This window comes from Anopheles stephensi, chromosome 3 (assembly GCF_013141755.1).
Source record: "Anopheles stephensi strain Indian chromosome 3, UCI_ANSTEP_V1.0, whole genome shotgun sequence".
Taxonomy (NCBI): Eukaryota; Metazoa; Arthropoda; class Insecta; order Diptera; family Culicidae; genus Anopheles; species Anopheles stephensi.
In genome coordinates, this window is record NC_050203.1 from 60,695,697 (window position 1) to 60,716,111 (window position 20,415).

Genomic DNA, 20,415 nt, shown 5'->3' on the forward strand with positions numbered 1-20,415 from the left:
ATTTGCCCTGGAGGTGCTTTGGGTCGCTGATCCGCCCTATAGGATGTTGTGATGCTGGAGATCGTTGGAGATATGTTCATTTATTAAAATTCCTTACCACGGCTCCATGGGATTAACAGGGGACATGAAGGAGGGAGCTACCAACGCGTAGTGCGCCATGCGGTGGTGTGGTTAATTGAAGTTTTTAAAATGGGCAAGAGTGTACTTGCAGAACAAAAGCGCTCGACTCAGGGGTGTGTTAAATAATCGCCCTTTGAACGGTAATCGTTGTACATGCAGGTGAAGTTACACCTAGGTTAGGGTCAGTAGTTACATTGTTTGGCGCATTGTCCAACAGGTGTTACTTTGATTGAGTATTTGGTTGAGCCTTATACACATTTTCAAACTCCTTGTAATATCTAGAATTGCTGGCTAAAGTAATTAGCTCTGCATTAAATTCTCTATTTCAGACCATTTATTCGTGCCTAGGGCTGATTATTCAGTTACAGATACAGAAAGTAACAGAAACCAGAAATTGCAGGCCTAGGCATCTGGATGATATAATTCTAAAATTAATGAAGAGCGGGAAAATAAGTGATGATAATATGTTTCATGTCATTAAAATTTATTTTACGCTTTTGAAACTCATAAATTTCCAATGTTTATTTTACTTTTTTTATAAAAATCTATTTTAACTCTGATTACACTTCTCAGCAGTTGATGATTTATATAAGTTTTTATTACAATATAGTAATTGGATTTTAACAGTAAAGTTGAAGAATGTTCCTTTCACCCTTCCTATAAATATTGGTATTTTTCCTGTCAGTTTGCTGTCTTCAACATGAGCCAATGGTTTATCGAAGTTACAAACTAATTTACTCTCAACGACTCCTGCACCCGTAGCGAACCTTAGCATAAACGCTTTCGAGCTATGCACGGCTTTACACATTCTACAACACGTCACCCAGGCGTCACTGGTAGCCACCAAAAAAGGACATCAACGACTGCAGAGCAACGAACTCGTTCTGCAAATACAGACAACCGTTAAGCTACTGTTTTCGTGTCGTTTTGCCTGCTGTGGATAAGCGCACTAAGATAGCGTTCACTTGGTAGCTAGGATAGGTGGATTAGCCATAACCCTTGCCAGTCTTTAACGCCCCGAAGGTATCAGGGAAATCGATGGTCCCGCAACCTACCAGCGCAATAGAATGAGTGCCTTTTGCGAAACGGTACCTGTGCGGGATCGAATCGCCTTGTTGGTGGGTGCGTCAGCATGCATGTCTGGTGGACAGTGCCCGATTTGGCATGCAGCAGGACCTTCTTGGACCCAGGTGCTGGTTCGTGTGTTAATGAACGTGACGATGCGTTGCGGTGGAAACGGTTGCCGCGATTTATGTTCGCGTGCGTCCTCCAGACAAGCGTTCGCCAAGCTGTTGCCAATCACTACCGTTCGCCATTGGGAGCGATTACTTAATTTATAAACAATCTGCACGATCACCAGTATCGCGCCCTGCATTTGCTGATGGTTGGTGCGAGGGTGCTAAAGGGATAAATTTATGTAATGATACTATTCGATTTTTGCTGCCAAGTGTACAACAGTGCAACATTCGCTGGTGGCGAATGAAAATGGACGTTGAGTGTGTTTTATTGCAATTAATCTGTTGCTTGGACAATTTAATTGTTAGAATGAGATTAGATCAAGCCAGACGGATGGGTTGTTCATGGGCATAAATTAAAAAAGATCATAAAAGTGCAGTGGGTTATAGGTGAAGAGGAAACATATTTGATTGCTTTTACATAGTAGACAAGTTATAATAATATATTCACAGTATCATATAATTACGATGGTTTCGACTGTTGGAAATAATATATTTAAGATTATCACACCGCAAGATAGAAACTAACATCAAATATATTTTTGGACAAAATGTTATACATTACATTATACATTTTATACAAATTTTAGAGTATTATCCTGTTGTAGGTAGAGGCGATAATGGCGTTGGTCTTCCCACGGCAGGACCGGGGTTCAAATCCCATCCGGATCGTAGTGAAGACTGACTATCCAAGTACGTAGAATCATTATGTCAAGTAAACTACAAATGGCAGGCATGACCCAAGACATCGTTAGGCCAAGAAAATAGATAGATCCTGTTGTATCATCATCTATTGAGGTCATGCCTGCTATTGTTGGCTTTCTAGACTTATTGCTACCGCACAGTTGGATAGGCAGTCCTCACTATGAGAGCACGGCCCAGATGAGATTTGAACATCGGTCCTTCCGTGTGAAAACCGGTGCCGTAGCTGCAACTCCTACCACCACTATAAACAATAATTATACCGCTTAATTCCAACCTCTATTCCAGAGAGTTTTATGTACAATGCTATGTTATAAAAAAGATCCGCATTTTAAGCGATGGAAGGCTAATGAATGAAAACTCTAGAAAACCTTCTCGAACCTGTTTAACCGAAGCTCGATACACTCAGGCCACAGACCGTGCCAGCTGATGAATGGTTAACCGTTTACTGTTCATGTAATCGACATTCGAAATGACCACGACATGCAGTTTCCTCTTTCGTTGCGTTTTTTTTTTTCTTAATGCATCGCGTGTTTGCCTCGTGTTGCCGAAACTGTTAACCAGATAACGGCACACCGGCAAACCCTATGAACATATGATCCTGACACGTACAAATGATGAATGTGTGTTTGCTAAAATCATAAGCTGTAAAAAATGGATCTTTTGACGGGTTCGCAAATTGGAAATTTGCAATTGAAATTTGTGCATTGAAAAAATATTCCTCTCCACCGGTTGATGGAATCCAATTAGCAGCGTAGTAATATCATTTGATTTCTCGTGAACCACCACGTGTCGTAAATAAGCGCTGGCAATAATTCATTATATCGCCAACACCAATCTGTAGGAAAAGTTGTCAAACTCAGTCTGGCGAAAGGAAGGAAAAAAAGCTCTCTCTCTCGATCCGAATCTATGCAAAAGACCGCACATCACCTTCACGAACCAACGTCGCCACAATCATTAACACCTTATATTTGATTTTATGATACTGCAACACGATTAGAGACCGACAGTGAACCGGTTGTGTGCATGCATTCGCCACATCATTGCATCTCTGGCACACTTGGTAGACTAATTGGAAGCAAACGTATCAGACTGACTGACGGAAATGCAATTGTACGGCGAGAAGAAGTAGTTTAGTCGTGTGTAGTTGTCGTGATATGGACCGCAAATGTTGGTATGTTGTTTTCTTTTTTTTTTGCAAGGAATGAGTAGAGAAATGGTTAAACATTAGCAGCAACACCCTTTCGACGAACCGGTTACGCGGGAGGCGTAATTAGATATGGTTGTGTAAGATTAAATGTAATTAAAACCGAATCGAGCTGAGAAAAATCTATGACGTTGTTTTGACACAGAAGGATTAGGTTGCTGTTGTGTAGTATTTTGAATACTCTAGAAAGGTTGAAATTTGCTGGAAAGAATTGCAAGATATAAAGACAGCAGCTATAATTCGATGTACACTCACGTGGTCATTATAAAACAGCAAAAGGTGGACTTTTAACGTCGTTTTCCTAGCTAAAATAATTGTTTAATATTGAAACAGTAGTTTAAACAATTAAGAAACTTGAGCATCTTAGCTTTGTTAAGTTTTATCCAATGCTTATTGTCCACAGCAGTGCAACATTTGCCCACAGTGAAGCAACGCATGCTCAGTTGCAGCGCCATCTAGCGGCGGCTAGCGCAAGCTGCGTTTCTATCAGACTTTGTCGGAACTATTTCGAGCAATTAGCCGTTTTTAGCTGCAGCATTTTAGGTACTTGCTAATACATAATTTACAACATAGATTCACCAGCGATTGTTTACCTAAATAATAAAACAATTCGATTAATTAACTAAAGGAAGGTAACTTTTACTGCAGACCAACACGTTCCGCAAAACGATCGACTGCAGTTACTGACAGGATCGTATACCGTGCAGTACAATTGATGTTTATTAAAAACACATAAACTTTTATTCGATAGACCACAATCGATCTCACCACATTGCTGTTCAACGATTCGAAAAATTGCCCGCTGGTCATGTTCCAATCGCCGTTTCTAACTAACGATGCACTGGTCGAAGTGGAAAATGTGCATTTACCACAAGATCGTAGCATGTGGCAGTTAAATGTGCCTCAGCCAACTCCGCTTGCTAGGCGCTCCTGACGCAAACGTCGATCAGACCCTCGGAGCGATTTAAGTGCAACACTCACAAGTGGCAACCGACCAACAGTTCTGAAGCGGTGGCGTTAATCGCACTGCTAACGCGCTAATGTTGTTAAATCTGTGGCGTGTTGGAAAGCAGAAAAAATGGCCCTGCTTATCGTGCACGGCCGATGCGTTTCGGCCAAATGAACGAGAGCGAACGTGTAAACAAATTGCTTCTGGCCAATCATTGGCAAATAAACAGATCATTTAAACTGAAGACCAGCTGATTGTTTTGACCATTTGCCGGTATGTGATGGATTCTTGCGATTGTGGTGATTGGGTTTGGGGCAGAAAATTCAAACCAAAAAATATGCTTTCGACATTTTGCAACGATTTTCTTATCATAAATTCAACGGAAATAACTTTAGGAACGGATCACGGAAAACTTACATGCAAGGTCTGGATGGAAAACTCTCAGGGCTTTGCTATCACCTGCGGGTAGGCCTGCGCCAGGGAGATCTCCTTTTGCCTGTCTCCTTTTCAATCTGGCGCTAGAAATAAATAAATAAAAATAAATAAATAAGTCAATCCAGATCCTAGCATACGCGGATGACATAGACGTCATTGGCTTGAAGTTTGCACCCTGATTTACGCAAGGTGATGTACAGTAAGGTGACCGCACTTTAGAAGTTGTCCAAAACGTCACCTATCCAGGGTTTAAATTCTGCCCCGACAACAACATTGATGTTGAGTTAGGCGCCGAAGTTAGGCGACGGACGAAGCTGGGGCTATACAGAACATTTATAGTCCCAGTACTCACATACACCTCTGACACATGGACTCTGTCCAAAACTGACGAAGCCCTCTTAGCCGCGTTCGAGAGGAAGATGCTCAGAAGCATTTTTGGCCCCGTATGTGTGGTTGCAGCGGTCCAACACCGCAAAGCGGTTTTAGCGCCTGATAAGTAAGTATTTGTATAGATTTGCTGGGATGAAGATATTAGGCTTGGATGACGTTTCTCCAATAGTTTTAAATGAACTTAGTCAGATTTTTATAAGTCTATTCTTCGGATCATCAGTCAAGCGCCATATTCAAAGCCAATAATTCCTCAAATAATATGAGAAATAGAACTAGGGCGGTTCGGTGGCAGAGACGATAACGTCGGGAACGGGTAAACTGACTTACTTGCTTTTACTTTGCTACGGGTAAAAATCAAGCCACAGAAAGCCAGAAATGGTAAGCCGTGACCTCTAGAGGTTGTTGTGCCAAAGAAGAAGAAGAAGAAGAACTGAATGCAAGTAGAATTCGCCAAATGTTCAACAATTCTCAAGGATTTAGAAGAATTGTAGGTTTGGTCTAAACTTCGTTCTAGCTACCTAAGTTTCATCAGGGTAATTTGTGTCATAGGAGTCAGAAATGGTAGACTTAGACCTACCGAGGTTGTAGGTCCTCCTCCTGAGGTTGTCAAAAGAACAAACTTAATGTGTGCATTATTAAAGGGCAACAGTGTTGAATTGCTTCAAGCGTTATGCGTTTAATTATCCAAACAAACAATCGCATTATTCCATGACGCCATTCCATCGAAATGGCTTGCTTACGCGCATTTAAATCATTCCTTTGAAGTGTCATAATTGGATAACGCCATCCCAAACTCCTTTGGCACGTATTAAAGCGGAAAATGCACTTAAAATGTGGCGTGAGCACATTAACCGATTTTCCTCGCGGGTTCACCACGAACATCACAAGAAGCGGACACTAATGCAAACAACTGGGTCACGTACTGCTGCTGCTTTCATCCCGGCCGCTCGGGTGGATTAGGTGTCGCAATTTTACGCAATTTGATGCTCAAGTTGAACCATTTCTACACGGTTATCAATCAAACCTGCCTCGACATTGTTTTAGCAGGGTGTGCTGTTTGGGCGCGCGCACACACACCGCAAGACAAAGCACCATGTGCAGCAACACGTGAACAGAAGAGACAATTGGACTCACTTTATTTTTGCGCGTCTATCGCAGCGCGAAGGATATCCGGAACGCGGTTATTGTTGGCGGCGCCCCAAGGTGCTTACGCCTTCCCGCATTAAATCCATCAATGTTCAGGGCCGAGCAAATAAATAGCACTGTGCGAACTGTCACACCATAAGCGAATGCGATCAACGATAATCGCGCACCAATTTGCTACAACTCTATTGGACCTCGGCCCGATCGAGCCACTTTTTTTGGACGACTATCGGCTATCGGTGAAAGAGCGGGACTCGACGTTTGAAGTGACCGGCAGCGATCATTAATCACGATCGCTTCCAGCACTTTTCGGGGGGTTAACTTTTCGATACGGGAGAGAGGAAAAAAGTGACTAAACTTGCTTGTACTGGCTGCGCAATCTTAATCGACAGATAACGATCGCCAAAAAAGACCAGCCTCTAGGAGTAGCAATAAACCCCAGCCCGAGTTGCTTTAAGTGCTTTCAAGGTGCCGTACTGTAATGTGTATTGTATCGTGCGCACCAGTTAAAAAGGTTTCTGCAAGAATCACTAACAAATATCGGACGCTGTCAATGTATCACTTTTTTTTAGAGGAAATAGCATTTTAATAACCCTTGCAATCGCATCTAAATGAAGCCATATTTTAGCAGCCAACCGGAGGGCACTTGAAATGCAATGTCTTAAAATAAGCCCAACAAAAAATCCTGCGTCGAGACCATCCTACAAAAGTGATCGCACCCGGTACGCGATAAACGCAGATCGGGCAAAAGCCGTTGGTCACATTCTTCCACCGGAGTCGGCCACAACCCAGCAGCAGTATCTACAGCAGAGACATTTTTTATGTGCACCTGATCGCATCGAATTGAACCACAAAAAGCGAAGGCCTGATATAAATTATCGGCTTTGCGGTACCACCCGAAGCGAGCAGTACGCCCCGTAAAGTGGATTGCGATCGAAATGTTTGCGGAAATCCAAAATAAAACCACCGAATAAACCTGCCGCCAAAGAGATTCCGAGATCACATCGGCATCGAGGGTCAATCGGATTGCTCTCCAGCACTGTGGCGCACTGTCGGTTGGAGTGTGTATTTTTCACTCGCTTGTGGTGGCCAAAGTCCACAACCGGTAATGCATCGTAAATGAAGGCACCGGCCGTACGTAATCTCATTTTGCCCTTTTTGTCCATGGGCAAAAAGTTAACATGAAAGGGCAACTGCGGAAGGATAGCAATAATCCACCAGTGAAACAGTCGCGGTGGTAGCGAGTGATATCTTAACCTGGGCCAGTGTGCTCAACCGGTGCGCGGCACGGATGTTTGTAAGTTTGTGCAGTACATAAATTTTAAGCAGTAAAAAAGAATGTTTATCAGAGAACGCCTTCCGGTAAGGGAAAGTAAGGTTAAGCACTGTAGAGAAGGTGCCATTGCAGAGTTTACGATTGCCTTTCTGTTGGCGGGAGGGCATTCTTTCTGTGTTGAATTTATCGAAGACAGTTTCCTGCTGTTTATTATTGCTTCACTGTCTGGCGCAGTATTTAGAGTAAGCGAGTGCAGGAATCTGTTTTCTCAAAATTTGCGAAATTTCAACTTTAAAACGTAATCAATTTATCTATAAACAAACGAAGTTTATGGTTCGCAAACACGATATTTTCCTCATACTTTTATGCGAAATCCGGCCGGACGATCGGTAAACTATCGAAATAAATGCACGATCAAATATGACACTACAGTGCGAAAGGACGATCCATTTTGACGGTTGGCATGTCACGCAGGCTGCCCGATGCATGGCCGGCCCGACGCACCACCATCAAACTCAATTTATTGAAGCTGTAAAATATTACCAGAAAACAAGCGACTCCAACAAGGGTGTAACTCTTCTGCATTTGATGCCTTTATCTGTCCACCCGCTGATGTCATGACAGGACCCGGGAGGTTCGGATAATTTGTAACACGAAAGGATGTGAAAGATTTTTATTGAGACATTTGTGGTGGTCGATGGTGCGTTTTCGGCCGTGGATACGATTGGGGAAAAATTGAATATGATTGTTTTTCGATTGTGCTCCCCTTTTTCGGGCGAAGATTACGCTGTACGATACGAAAACAAGCGATTTTAATGCACCCGACATGGTATTAGACGATGGTAAGATCTGTCTATGTGGTGGCGTTTGGGTTTTAACGAGTGAGCGTGAGGTTTTACGAACGCTCATCAGAAAATGTCGATAATGAAACGTTGATTTGCAATGTTTTCCGATCGGTTGGCATTTGTTATGCAAATTTTTGACTGGTTTTGATTGAAAATAAAGATTTTAAACGAAATACGTTATTCTTTCCAATATGTCAGACGTATTTGGAGATTTTTTATAAAACAAACTCCCAAAAAGAGAAAGGAAAAGAAGTAAACACACACATACAAAGCGAATCGAAACTCAATTTTTATGTATTTTTATTTACAAAACGGCACATCAACTTTAGCCACTCACTCCCTTCTGCTCACCAATCTCGCAAAGTGCTTTCCTCCGATCCGGTGCCAAATTGTTATCGATTTTGAGAAAAGAAATAAAAATTATCCAGATAAAATACGCGCTCATTTGAGCCGAAGAGTCGTTAAAAGTGGTGATCGGCATCTCAAAAAAGAGAACGCTAAATAGGGATTGGAAGTTGTTAAACAGACGCATCGGATTGTGTGTTACCCCGTACATGAGTCGAAACTGGTCCAGAATCGCTCGATCGGAGGTTTGTCTGCCTGATCGATATTATGATTTTCTTTCATTTTGCCGAACGCACTTCAGATACCGATGCACTGACGGGCCTTAATTGCGATCGTGAGTTTTTGTTGGGTGTCATAAAGCCCTCCTTTTTCCTTATAGCATTCTCTTCGAAGTAAGATGTTTGAAGGGGGTAGCATACTGTGCATGTCTCAAATTCACTTGATTAAAAAAAATCTTTGGAGAAGGATCTTTACCGTAAACTCTACCCAAAGTTCATGAGACATTAGCTTGTTCCTGAGATAGAGGCCGAAAAAATGGTGAAGAGGGCGAAGAGTCGCATTTTCCTATCTCTAGCATTCATTTGAAACTCTGGAAGTATTAAACTCTATTATCTATGTTACTCTATGCCAAATTTGATGAACATCATACAGTGCTCGTAGAACAAGTGTCTCCATGTTTGAAACCATATGCGGTACGACTTATACCATCAAAAAGCTTTTAAGCCACAGTACATGAAAGGTGAACTTCAAGTCTTACGTCTTTACGTCTCCAAGTCTCTAAGTTTTACGTGAAAAAGTTCTAGGAGCATCTACCGGCGTTGTTACGATCGTTTCATGCTATCTCTCTCTTCAACAGCGATCTCCCACGGAGCCGAAAACTTTCCGAGTTTTAAGTTCCAGGAGCTGAAACCTTTTTGTCGTAAAGTGTTTTACAATCTTCTTCTTTCAATCGACAACTTTGTTTATGATTTGAGAAACAATCTAACTCTTAAATAGTTCAGTTGAGTCGACATCGATTTCTACACAATTTTTGGCTCGCTTGTTATGTTTTTCTTTAATGTACAAAATGACTCTTCGGTATAGTTTACGTTTCCTCAAATCCTTTAAAATTGGAGTGGTCCGGTGGCCGAGGGGATTACGGCGCTCACACGGCAGGTCCGGGGTCCAAATCCCATGCAGACCGGCACCCCGTACGCATGGCTGACTTGTGACTACCTTGCTATGGCTAAAATTAAGTCACAGAAAGCCAGAAATGGCAGACCGAGATCTTTAGAGGTTGTATCCCTTTATAATTTAATAAAAAATAAATATATCAATGGACTTTTTTCAAAGCAATGAATGAACACTTCGTGCAATCAGAGGCAATAGATTGGAGATGAAGGGAAATCATCGATTTGTTCTTGCTCTATCAGCACGACCTCTATGGTGTCCAATGAGCAGCAGGTTGCTTTCGGTGGTCACGGTTTAGCGGACGCATAATTTGTGCAACATAGAATAAAAGTAGACTTTTGTTGTGGGGAAATAGTAAATCAACCGCATAGCATTTTTATCATGGATATATAATTATCAATTAAAAAAAATCCAAAATCAGACTGTCAAAGTAAACTACCCCCTTAAATCCAACCAAAAATAACAAGAAACCATCTGAATGTTTTCCAATTTTAAATCATTTTAATTGTTTCTTTTTCAATCAACGCACGAAGGATCAGCAGAAGTTCCCCATACATTCGTTTCTTTTTCATTCCGAAGCAATTAAATATTGTAAGATAATGAAATTATTATCAAGGACCATTCCGTTCCGCATATCGTCGACTCTGGGGAGAAAAAAAAACAAACATCTCAAAATTACAACATGTTTACCTTTACCATGCACGAAACATGTTTCTTTCACGCAACAATTGTCAACCGTGTTCATTGGTTGGCGGTGTGATGTTCACACCCCTCCACGTTTCGGATCCCGGTTTCATTGCACGTCCCCTTTTGCGCAAGTTTTAAATTTATTGATGCAACCACGATCGTATGACAGTTTGTAATTCTTCATATTTCCTTTAATGAGACCTTAATCAAGTGCACATCGTTGAATTTGTTTTTGCTCCGTTGGTTGCTTCTTTCTTTCAACCCGCTTTTGCCCACCGAAAACCGGTTGATATTTGATAACCAAAAACTGTCTGTTGTACATCATGCACCTAACTGCATAAAAACGCGCAACCGCTTATTAAATCATTCATGTCACCTGAATGTGTGAATGAAGCGTGATCTCTCGTGTATGGGGTACGATCGTGTTGCTTAATTAAAACACTGTACACGCCAGTTTTTTAATTTTTTTGGTGAATATTGTTTCGCTTTTAATTACTTTTCACCGTAGCGGTTTGGGGCATGATGAATAGTCATTAGGTTATTGCGCAGGTTTTGACAGTAATCAATCGTTATCGGAGCATGTATCAGGTTGCATTGTAGCGTCTTGTCAGCGGCTATGTTATTGCAATTGGATAGAGATCGAGTGTGATCGTAAATATAGGGCATGACACGACACTGTCAACAGCAGTAAAAATTAATGGCGTGTTTATGGTTTACGGTCGTTTAACGCATATGAATTGTGTGTCTCATTTTTTTATTTTGTGACAAAATTTTCCTTATGTTCCAATTTTATAGTATAAATTTATCATTAATGCGTTTTTTGTCTTCTCTTTTACAGGTATGTGTAACAATTTCTACGTTCTCTATTGCTGGTAAGGTGTTTAATTTCAAATAATAGGGTTCAATCTCAATCTCCGATATCGCTATTGTCAAATGTAAACCACAAATGAACCTCGGTTTATGTAATTGATTTTAAGCTCTCAGTGGAGAGACATTACACCATTCTACCCATTCCATTCCGATCGAATGTCACGATTAATTTCAAAATTATACTCACGCGACACGTTAAAGAAGACTGGGCGCGAAATTTAATTACTCCAACCGCTTGCGTCATTTGCAAACGGAAAACCCATCCATCGCCGGCGTTCGCCGCTCGCGCACAAATCGTGAGATTATGTTGCACCCGTGCTGACGCATTAAAAGTGCAAAATAAATAATCTCAAAAATTGGAGCAAACGGAAAATCCATTTCCCAAGTGTCAACAGAATGGAAAGGAAGGTAAATAAAACAAAACATTTCGGCCGGCTTTTTTGAAGTTTCGAAGCGCTCGTGTGTTTTTGTATGTCTTCAAGAACACACCAAGGAGGGTGAACTTTTCGATCGCGGTTTAATTCGATAACCCCGGTGCAGATCAATCGGCAATATTGGTGAGGTTATCTCCCATGAGACTTCCGATCCGAAATAATCCCATCGAGTAGTCTTTCTGAAAAGGCTGTAAGAAACGATAAAACAACGATTGGTATACAGCCGAAACACCCGATTTTTAATAGCCGCGTACGCGGTTGTGAAAGGTTCGAATCGTGTCAGAGCTCAAAACTGCATGTCGCACGTACACCCTTCCCTCAATACCTCGGCGAGATCGCGTCTGATCTCGCTCTCGGTCGAATGGCGGATTATGGGATGATGAAATGGAGCCTGCGGAATTGGACCACACACTCCTAAAGCCAATGTAAATCACCTGTCACTCAACATTTCAGCGTCGTGCGATCGAGATCGTCGTATCCCCGAAAGGGACCAGGGGGTTGTTTTTGCATCGCTTGCATCAGTAGTCTGGGCAGTGGATTTTTGAACCCTTGAGTTGCATTGCCGGGGGTTAGTGTTACGCGAAATTAGATTGATTTTACTGTTGAGGGTTTAAGTATTTTAGAAACTGTTACTAAAAATATTTAGAATATTACTAAATCTTTACTCCTGAGGTGATTTAATGTGCAAAAATTTCAACTTCAATAAAGTGTCTACTATATGATGCAAGGTGTTCACGGATGACTAAGGAGCATAGTAAGCCATCTGGGTAAAAGCAGTGACATGTCAGCTTTCGTCCAAAAGCGCACAACAAAGCTGCAAAACAAGTGAACGACGATTAAAGCAAGAGAATACAGAAAATGACACATAACAACACATTGCTTCAGCGTTGTGTATGACCCTCCGCACTGTCTCTGGAGGTCCGATTCCCTGTGGTCCCACTACATGCTGCACGAAGATGTGGCTGCTTATTTGCCACCCCATCGATGGATAAGATGCTAGAAAACATGAGTCCTCGTTTGGCGTTGTCTTTACGCCTTTACGGTGACCCTGTAGGCGGGTGTGTAAATATTTGAAAGTAGGAGACCCGACGGTGCGTCGTCGCACCTCATCATTCCCTCAACTAAGCGCAAATAATAATTAGCGTACAATGGAGTAGGATAAACAAGACGCTTATACAAAATGAAAAAAAGTCCTCGAACAGATCGCTCACCGAAATACAATGCACACCTTCCACCTATCGACCGGTGTAGGCGTTTGGAGTGATCTGAAAATAAAAGCAACCCCTCTGATCATCTGACCCAAAAAGCACCTATTGTGTAGAATGTTTTCTTTGGAGCTCCTGCAGCAACCGGTGAACTCCGGGGGTGCGTTGGTAACCCTTTGCGCATGCCGTCAACCGTTTACGGACGATCGGTGAAATGAAACGGACCAGAAAGGTCCACGTCCGGCTTTCGTCGGTTAGTCATCGTCATCGGCATCATCACGGCTGGAGGTATTCCTCTTGGAAGTCGGCCGCTTCATGTAGCCATCAATCATTTCGGTTGACATTCGCGAAACCGTGTTGATGGTTACAGACGTCGTCCTAATAGAGCTACTATGGGGTCGGCTACTTTTAGTGCGCTTACCACTACGCTCGAGAGAACGGGTCGGCTATTACTACTACTAATGCGCCACTACCAGCGCCATCACCTTCGATCTGCATCCGACTGTGCGTACAAACAGCAGCCAAGCCGGAAACTCAATTAGCTTGATCGTGTAGCGAGCCTCGTAGCTTAAGTGAAGTTTAATCGCTCACGGGAGCCTGTTTGTGGTGTGGTTTGCTACCGGTTACGGCGACGACGATGTCACAGACTAACGGTGTACGGTGCCATGTGTTAACAGTAGTGCGGTTTCTACCATGCCAATGTTGCTTACTTGTCTATCACAGTTTTATGGGCGAATTTGTAGAGGATTTTTGTTTGCGTGTCAGATTGAGTACGCCATCGCAACCGTTTCTCATGTGTTCGTCGATTTACCCCACTTTTTAGCCAACGCGATGGAAAAATCGATGGCACTAGTAATAGATTTTATTGGCCGATCAATTGACACTCGGGGAGTAAGCGGTCGTAAAGTTGTGACGCATTTCATTCAACGATCGACCCGAATTAAGGCCACACTGGGATGCAAGTGGAATGTTATTGGGATCTTAAGCATGAATGTGGATGTAGATGTGGATGTGGATGCTTTTCATTAAATGATCGTCAGTTAAATCCTGTCTCGTTCAGATAAAGCTGGATTTATTTGAAATATGGGTATGGCCGGGTTTCAATTTAAGACGTTAAAGTCTGGAATCTTTTTGTGTACTTGGTTGTACGGTGGCATTTCAATGACTTATCTAGCTCTGTGGAATCTGATTAGACTTTGAGAAAATTAAATTTGATTGGTGACCGGGGTTCAAATCCCATCCAGAAAAACCCATGAAACCTCTTTCATTTCGATCGCATTAACACCACATTATGGACCACCACCGGAACAGATACTTTAATGTAGCGCAGCTCATGCACCGGCTTATCATCGCTGCACCAATGCCAATCACTTCGGCTGCTCCTTTGCGTCTATCTATGCAACTGTCTACCAGTGTAAAACCTACTAGAACCGGTGTCGATCGATCCACACCTCTTCCGTGCACCGTGCTTCTCTCGCTGCCCCTTTGCTCGCTGGTAGCTCCCGTGAACAGTAATCATCTCTTCATTTGGGACTGTCACTCTCAATGTTTTCGTTTTGATAGCTCTCTTGCGCGCGCCTCCGGCGATGGTTCGTCAGCGTGCATTCGAGCAGCCGGTTGGCCATTCGAGCAGCAGCAGCAGCAGCAGCACCAACCCTGTGGATCGCTCTTGGTGTCTTGAGGGGTGCAACAAACCGCCCAATCATCGCCGCGCCCTGACCATTTTACCAACAACAACGGCTATCGGAGGTCTGAAAGATTTGCTTCTCTCCTTTTCGCTCGTTGCGTATGACATAATTCAAGTTTTTCGCTTCCTTCGTCCTTCTGCGTCCATCCCCCCATCTACGAACCCACAGTGCCCACAGTCTCCCCACGAACTATGGAGATTCTGTCTACTACGACACACACACACTCAGAGAAAAACTCCGGTGCACGTACCACCGGGGTCCTTGACGAACTTCGTGCGTCTTTTTGCACGTTCGTCCGCCCCAAATCTCATGAACCGAATGGAGCCTGCTCACACCACCCCCCCGGTTGGGTGGGTTTTTGCTGCGAGGGGAAAAGGGTGGCAAAGGAAGGGGGAGGATTTTCGCTTCTTAATTTCAGACGCAGCGCTATCTCGCGGTCGAACGCACGAGACTTGTGCGAAGAGAGGTCCGCGCGAGTGTTCTCCGTCGCGGCGCGAGGAAGAGAGTGATCAGTTCACAACAAGACACCGTACAGTTCGGAACGTTTCCTCTCGAGATCAGGTCTTGTAGCTGACTCGAGATCAGTTTCGGCGGCTGTCAGTTTTTTGGTGTGTGTGCTAGCAATTGTTGGGCGAATTTCAAAACCATTTTCCCTTTCTGCAATCCCCAATTTGTAGCGTTGCTCGCTGTGCGGTCGGTTAGTGTTCGAGCGGATGGTGCGTATAGTGCGTATGACCCTGTGCCTCGGAGACGCTTAAGGAAGCTTGTTTGTGATGTGTGTGTGTGTGTGACGTGGTTGATTTTTTTTTGTCGACGGCTTTTAAATGTTTACGCCGTTTTATATCCATCATTGGAGCATCATTGATCTCGCGAAGCGGTCCCAAGATCAAGGTGACCGTTTCGTACCCAGTGCGTTTCTGGTTCGCGGAAGTGTTCCATATTGAGACCTCAAAACAAGTGTGTGAGTGCGTGTTAGTGCTATGAATTTTTTTAGGGCACGATCCTAAATTGTGTATTGTGAATGTGCCGAAAACAAAACAGTTTGCCTACGTTAATAGTGGTTCCCTGGCTAGAACGCGTAAACAACGCCAGCTTCTCTTGAAAGTCACCTGTCTGTGAGGGGTGCATACACAAGTTGGCTGAGGCCAAGGTTGCTGTCGTCGATCGGTCGATTCGCGCTGGTCGGCGGACCCGACGTGCGATCGACAGCTGGTGCGCGTAGCGTGTGTTTGTGTTCGACCGGGGTCCGTGTGCGTGAATGGCTGGAAGTGCAGCCAATCGGTTGTGATCCGTCGTGCATATTCGTGATGCACTCTATGCGTGCTCGTCGTGCGAACACGACAAGTGTATGACAGGTCCGGTTTGGCTACGTCCAACCGGGGACAACTTGCCGCTGTCGGACGACCGAAATTTCAGTGGCAAATTTGCATGACGTTGTGTGGACCATTCAATTGATGAACACGTTGTTTAGGGGTAGTTGTATGCACAGCACTAGCGCTAGTAGTAGTGCCGTTGGGCCGTTGGGTCAGCAGACAAACGATCAGGCTACGCACTGCACGAAGACTTCACGCCACGTGTCGTTGGACTTCCACACTCCACGAACGTTTCCATTACTGATGACAGCCAGAATTAATGATGTTCGCCCTTGATGCTCGCAAAACCCGACCGGCCTGACGAACGGTGGCAGTGGACATCAACGTTACTATGCAACAAAGTGTGTACATTGGCACATGTCTTCTTCTTCTGTCCCTTCTGTCATCGCAGACAATTTGAAACCCCCGGGCAACGTGGTGGAACCGCGACACAGATGCAGCAGCAAGCTGATCTCTCAAACGTGGTCCGTTTGTCGCGCATTCGCGATCGCCATGTTCCGAGACACGCAAGCACGGGAGTTGAATGAACTTGCTTTGGGACAGATTTTTCTTTCACATCCCAATGGAAACCTGCGCCCGAGGTGAGGTGTGGCGTTGGGTGTGTATGTCTATGACAAACTGGCAAGGAGACAAGTTCAAAAACGCAATCAACCTGCGCGCGATCTCGTTCGATCGAGGGTGTATGCTTTTTTTTGGCGTTCGTGTGTGTCTCATTCTGTTGTGCCATTTGTTCTGGTGGTTTGTGGTTTCTGCATCGGCCCATAGTTAGACCGTTATGTATGACAAGAGTGCATTTTTTCCATGCACGAGTATCTATCGTGACCGATAACGTAAGCCCGTGCGGCCACATGTTCAAATAATCAGGCAACAGGTTTTGAGCGTCGAGTACCCTTTCGGACGTGTCTGGTGTGTTGCCTTTTTAAGTTTGTTTGCTTCCGATCACCGCTGGTGGTGGATTTGATACGGCGTGACCTAAAATCAATCGCAATGTTGGGCTGGATGTGATTAGGGTAGGAAAATGTAAAAAAAGAAACCAGTGTGGTTAGTTATAGAACGTTGTAAGGTGTCTGGGGTTTATCACGTCAATCCGTCTCACAAACATTGTTAAGTATGCAGAAAATATTTTTGGTTTGGAGTTTTAAGATGTATTAGTTCTCTTTCTTGTCGGCTAAAATTATGAAACCAGAGACATGTCCTGTCTTCAAAAAATATCTCTGTAATCCAATCGGGACGCTTTACTAATTTAACCCCATCACTCAATTTTGATGACATTTTGCCAACAGATGTCACGGAGTGTATCGGGTGAGATTCATGCTCTTTTCCTGTCCATAAATCGCAGTACACTCCCTGTCCCCTTCGCCTGTGAGTGGCACATGCAGGAGAAATTAGCACAGCAAAGAACATGTTCAAATTTCCATCGGTAGACAGTTCGTCCCCAACGTTTAGGAATGACTGCTTGGTTCGGAAGATGTAGTTGAGGGTCTAATTGAGTTAAACAGCATTTTAAACTGATGCACGTCATTAGCAGCATTAGCAGGAGTGAAACATTTTGGCCACAATCTCAAGGTTAGGACAAGCATTCAACCATTTCGATTGGATTTAGATCCAATGCAAACATAGTTTCTTGATTGATTAATGGCTTATTTCAATTTCACAATATCACCTGTGATTGATAGCTTTCTATTAAGTTTCACATTGAACTGGTCGGTCGGGTTAATATAGTATTTAAATGGATTTGGTGTTTGGGGATTTGATATATTCCCTTTCGATCAATTTTTAAGGTTAAACTGGCGCTTTTTTTCCTGCGTACCAACCGTGTGAAAATGATCCAATAATGAAAGGTTTTTGGGTAGGGTTTAGCTCTGACTGAGTGTCTTGAATATATTAATTGACTGGCCGATTTTTGCACAAACGGACAAAATGCAAATGTGATACCTCGAATAGCAAAGGATTTCCGTTGTATCGAACCCAAATCCGAGAAAACCCCTCTGCCCGGCCATACCGGGATCGGAAGCGATATCGAATTTCAAATGATCTGTTTTGGCGTTAAATTATTTCCTCTTGAAATGTCCAATGCCACAGTCGAAGCTTTGAGCTCGGTTACGTATCGATAACTGTAATCCGGCTTACGAAAATTGGGTCGGTGCTCTTCGACATTAAAATCGCATCTTGCTGGCTGTGGTAAACCTCGCTGACACGCTGACCTTATGCGATCAAGGCTGAGGCGAGAGACCGCGGTGTAGATCTAATAGACAGTCTCCGTGTCTGTTGTTTCATTCGCATTGTAGATCTCGCGGGACCGAAAAGCCTAGGATTGAGACTTGATCTCGCCTGAGATTAGATTAATGTAAGGTAACGCGAACCTCTCTGCTCAGTGCAGGAAGGCGTGCGACTGTAGCGTACCTTAATAAATCCTGCAAACAATTTACTCCGAGCCCTTGAACATCGCATCAAACTCCATTCTCGCGGTACGAAGCGTCACCAAACTGAACATTATGGAAGATTTATTGGTACACACACCGCGCACTGCGTCTTTCGTGAGAACGCCGGCTGCAGGTTGACAAGATGAAGCTTTTGATTGAATTATGGAATCATAGCAACATCACCATCATTCCCATCGTCGTCATTGTGGCGGGTTTTGGTACGATCATACATATTAATCCACCTTGTGCAGGCTGTTGTGTACATGCCAATTTAATGACACTCGCTGTCAAACGGGTATCGAAGCAATAAAGCGCTCTTGGACGGTTGCAAGCGTAAAGATTTCACAATTGGTTGTCTTTCTGAAGAAACAGATTGGCATCTGCGGTAGTTTAATACCGTATGTCTATTGCTACCAGCGATCAATGTCTTGCAGGAATCGGTGTGTTACGTTCGCATTGATGCCTGTTCGATTGAAGCGCTTCGTAAGATGTAATTAAGTCTCACAAGAAAATCCTATCAGTTCATTGGTGATAAGGGTGCACAACAGTTCTAATTGTAGTTGTGGTGTAAATTTAGCAATTTCAAACTTATTATAAATCTTAAATCTTAGTATAAAAAAACTGTAAGATCTTACTTTTAGACAGTTGACTTGTTTTTCAAAATATACGACAATTTCTGTATAAAATATTCCATTTCGACGGTCCCGCATAACTCACTGAAGGCAAGCACTTAAGGGATAAGTGTCAGTGCAATCGTTCCGTGACAACAAGCGACCGCAGCCTGCAATTGACTACTTACCAATCCGCTTGCGGCTTTCAGGTGACAGAAATTATTGGATTTGCGCCGATCCGGTGTCACTGGATTGCGCGTGGCACGCAACTAGCGGGGTCGGCCAAACTCCCTTTTGAGGTGCCGTGGAACGGATTCATTTGTCGACGCCACACGATTCACACGACACTTGCTCGTGATGATGGATTCACGAATGGCGGACCCGTTACAAGCCGCAGCGACTGATTGAGCAGTAAAGCAGAAGCATTAACGCTTGCAAAGATCACCTCGGAGTAGGTGCTTTCGGCTTTGTGAAACTGTGCCTGTAGATTCCCTTACAAAACCTGCCGCTGCCCAAAAGTACAATAATTAAATAAATTATCGAAAATATACACCGTTTTGTCAGCAGATTCCCTGCGGGGGTATAATTTAGCGTAAACGGAACTGACCGGTCACGCAGCTTGGGAGTATTGCAAAATTTAAAAAAGCCCGAACGGATTGCTACATTTTATGACACGCCATAAAAATATCCGGCCCCCAGCGAGGTAATAAAAGTTTGACATTAGCCGAGCAGGTCCCATTTTCGTCACATCCTGCGCGCTGCTAAAGGGTGGGCAACCTTTCACTATTTATTTTCTTATTTCGCTGATGTGTTGATCCTTTCATGGAGCATGACAGCATGCTCATGCGGTGTGGCAGTTTCATTTTATCTTGAGGATAGCTACTTGCGACTTGGCCAAGCAAGACAGTAAAACAATAACAGTTTGAAAGAGTAATTCCTGACAATGTTGAACTGGGGTGTGCAAATAACTCCATAATTACCACTATACTTGAATGCGACATTCAAAGAGCATGAGGAACTAAGCTATAGCCATGTTCTTCTTTTTTAGCTCTAAATCCTCGAAAGGTCTCAATGCCTGCCACACCTAGCTTTATGTGACTTGATTTTACCCGTAGCTTGACTGTCCAGCTACAGGGAGGCTAATTTCGTTTCTAGACTATGGTTGCGTTACTCCATTTTGAATACGGAATTCTTGACAAAGGTCCTCGGATTGAGCTTTTCTCGAAAAATTCTGTTGGTCGTTGCTGAAGACAGTTCGAAGATCGACATAAGATCCACCATGTCCAGTATATTCATAACCATTGAGA

General features: G+C 43.5%; 1 protein-coding gene across 7 annotated transcripts in view; it reads left to right on the top strand.

The window, feature by feature from the left end:
* LOC118513550 (cGMP-dependent protein kinase, isozyme 2 forms cD4/T1/T3A/T3B) overlaps positions 1-20,415 on the top strand; it is a 109,295-nt gene that overhangs the window by 29,606 nt on the left and 59,274 nt on the right. The window contains exon 1 of one of the 7 annotated variants that reach the window (XM_036059446.1): positions 15,196-15,309. The exons of 4 other annotated variants lie outside the window; for them this stretch is intronic. The gene's annotated coding sequence lies outside the window, so the exon portion shown is untranslated. Of the gene's footprint in view, positions 1-15,195; positions 15,418-20,415 lie in introns of those variants that run through there. 2 more of the 7 variants (XM_036059445.1, XM_036059447.1) reach the window with 2 other exon arrangements.